Genomic DNA, 3,643 nt, shown 5'->3' on the forward strand with positions numbered 1-3,643 from the left:
CACATTATAAAGCCCCCACGGCTGAAAGGGCGAGCATGTTTGGTATGACCCGCGACCCTCGAATTGCGAGTCGAGTCCCTTAACCACCTGGCCATGCCGGGCACCATTTCATCTCGTCACAACGATAAAAAAAAAAAAAACTTGTACAGCAGATTTATACAAACTGTGTAACCATGGTCACGTATGATGCTATTACGACTTCAAACTCTGGAACCGATACGGAAGATGATGTTTTCGTAAACGAGCGCAGGCTCTGTTTTCAGGATGGCTGCTTTAAGTTTAGTTATAGATTTGTCTAGATAGGCGGTAGACTACAGCTTATTTACATAGCATTATGGGTAAGTTGGTCAAAAGACCTGCCCCACCCCCCGCTCCTTCATTCAAAAAAAAAAAAGTTTGACACCAAAAAACAATTCTCACAACCAACATAGTAAGGCCATTAAGCCTGTGTCTTAAAAAGTGTTACATATATGCTTACATCGGCGGTGTCCACTTTTTCATATGTGTTATTTTCTGGTATATAGATTATATATAAATTTCTGTTAAATCAAGTCGACTTTCGTGATCCTATCTGAACTTATTCAGCTTCAGGTGTGAAGACTTTGATCAGCATAAGATTAATGCCAACCTACGTTCTGATCCTATCTTCACCATGTCAACTTCAGGGACAAAGGCGTGTATCAGGATATATGATTTATGGTATCATATATCCTTATTCTATTTCGTCTTATTCAGATTTAGGTATAAAGACTAGGTCGAGATACGAGGACGAACAGTTTCGCCGTATGCCTGTCTGTTTATTTTTAGTTTTCTTTCCATAAGTAAAAGGAAAGAGTTAAGATATTCACTTATAACGCAATGTTCTGTTTGTAGTTGAAATCATTTTTGATGGTGTGTGGAGTGTTTCGAATATTCCAGTAAAACTACACAAAGGCTATCTGTGCTAGCCATCACTAATGTTTAACCATTAACCTATAGGGAAGTCAGCTGGTAAACAGCACCAACCGTGGGCTACTCTAATCGAATAGTGGAATTTGACGGTCACTCTTATAACGCACATACAGCTCTAAAGTATGGAGCGCATTTTGTGGCAATGAGACGCGAACAATAGACCCTCGGGTCTATAGTCTAGCATGCTAATCAATGGGTCTAATAATATTTCTATAGCATAAAAGTTGATTTCTGATTAATATTTTGAAACCAATAAAACTACAACTTCTATAATCAAATTTCCTAATTCCAACAGAATATCTCGTGAAGAAGGTTAAACTCCTGTATTTCTGCATTGTTCACTTTTTATAGATTCTGCTATGTTTATTTGTTATATAGTGGCTTCTACGTTTACATGGCCTAGATAATTTCATTGGTTGTAGCTAGATAGCCGGTTTGTTATGAGGTAACACTGAACTAGAACACACGTACTAGATCATAATTATATCAGAAAATAAGGTAGAGAGAGAGAGATTCGTGCTCTATCACCGCAGGCGTTTCTAGAAGTTACTGTGGCATTACCTTGAAATGTTCTTCTCTATCGTTCATAATTTATTTCCTTGCCTCTAAACTAGTGATGGCTGATAGAAAGAAGATAAAAGCGTTTGTCTGTCCATTAAAGAAACGTTGGTGTTCATCGTCACTAAACATTGACGACTACAGACAAATATCTAGTCAATTTTCGGAATTGACTGACACAAAATTCAAACCACCATTCAGTGTTTCGACTTTGAATTTATAAAGCAGCAAATAGACGAAATAATTCGCTTAGTATCTCAAATGCTCGGTTGAAGACACAATAGAACGAAAGTGTGTAGAGTTATGAAAAGATTGAAATGAGATCTACTCCCCAGTGCTATCCATCCCTCGGGTGGCTCAGCGGTATGCTCGAGGGCTAAAAAGCCACATAGCAGATCTAAATATGCAGTTATTAACGTAGGTCCTAAAACCTAATCAAATAGTGTTTTACACACACAAAAAAAACAACAACATTAAACATATGTTTTAACTTTTCTATATATAATCGTGATAACAGAAAGCGTAAAAACAATGAAAATAAAGACTCATGAAGCTCAGCGGTGACTCCTCGGTAAGTTTAAGGGCTTATAACACTAAAAATTGAATTTCGATGCCCACCGCGAACAGACCACAGATAGCTCTTTGTGTAGCTTTACACCTATCAACAAAGAAACGAAAATTCACCAAGCCACTAGAGGTCGTTTAAAATAAATAAATTGCTAAGTTTATAAAACTTGTGTCGCTGTCTATTATTCTTTCACTTCATTTTTTTTTCGCAAACTTTCTCCAAATAGCAGAGTTTTAAATGCTGTTCAATTTGTTAAAGCAGTATGGAAAAAATCTAAAACAAACTATGCAAGTTAGCTTTGTTTGTTTGTCTGATGTTTAGAATTTTCGGACAAATCTATACCCAAGGGGCTATAACCTCATATTTTCAGTCCTTCTGCTGTTCTTTTTACTGATCTTGACACTGGTTTAACAAAATGCATGCATAAAGCTCTTTTATGTAAAATTTAGAAAAGATTAAAAAAAAAGAATATAAAACAACGATCCCTATTAGCTTATTTTTCACCGAATTAACACTTTATAGAAATAGGTCAGATAAGAGAACCTTATGGTTTGGAAATAGCTATCCCTAATTTGAACTCCAGACCAGTGGGGAAGCAATCAGTCGAAGCACCTAGTGCATGAAACGACTATTCTTAACCGGATAGTACGATTTTATAACGCACACACACACAGCTGAAAATGCAAAGCATATTTGGTAGTACCACGTATCGAACCCGAAACCTTTACATCCCCAGTCCGATAAACTAACCACTCGGACACTCTCGGGCCATAATTATTGAGAAATAAAAGAAATATGTAAATCAAGAAAAATATTTGATGATTTGTATATTTTGTTTCTGTTACCAAGTTCAAAAGATTACTGATTATCATTTAGAATCTTCTAATTATAATGTACTGGTTTTAAATATATTAACTTTTGAATGGCAAAGAACCGAATGTGTACCTTTAATAATGAATTGTGATTATTATATTTTTCAAGTTTTGTAAATGTTATAATTTTTTTTCAGGCACATTTGGCTACTAAATTAAGAGTAAAAAAAATGACCTTTATTATACTTTTAAATCTTAAATGTTTTTAAACATTAACGTAGGATAAGTTTGTTTTTTTTTCAAGAATTTTCGTGCAAAGTTACGTAAGGTCTGTCTGGCAGTGTATAATTTTGAACTGATAGACTAGAGAAAGGCAGCTAGTCGAAAGCACTCACCGTCAACTCTTGAGCTACTCATTCCTGACTGAACAAATCATCCATGTTCTCAATGTGCGGAGTGCGAGATAGTGGCAAGAAGACACGAACAATAGACCGTCGGATTCTCAATCCGGGCATGCTACCCACTAGTCCATAACCCTGACCGTCCACATAAAAAAAAACATAGAAAAAATTATGAATATAAAATCTGATGTTCTAAAAGCACGTATGGAAAAGACATACGAAACAATCATCATAAAAGACATGAAAATGTCTGTGAGTCAATTAATATGGATGGCCCGGCATGGCCAGTTGGTTAGGGTGCTCTACTCGCAATCTGCGGGTCGCGGGTTCGAATCCCCTTCCCACCAAACATG

This window comes from Limulus polyphemus, unplaced genomic scaffold (genome assembly GCF_000517525.1).
Source record: "Limulus polyphemus unplaced genomic scaffold, Limulus_polyphemus-2.1.2 Scaffold381, whole genome shotgun sequence".
Lineage (NCBI taxonomy): Eukaryota > Metazoa > Arthropoda > Merostomata > Xiphosura > Limulidae > Limulus > Limulus polyphemus.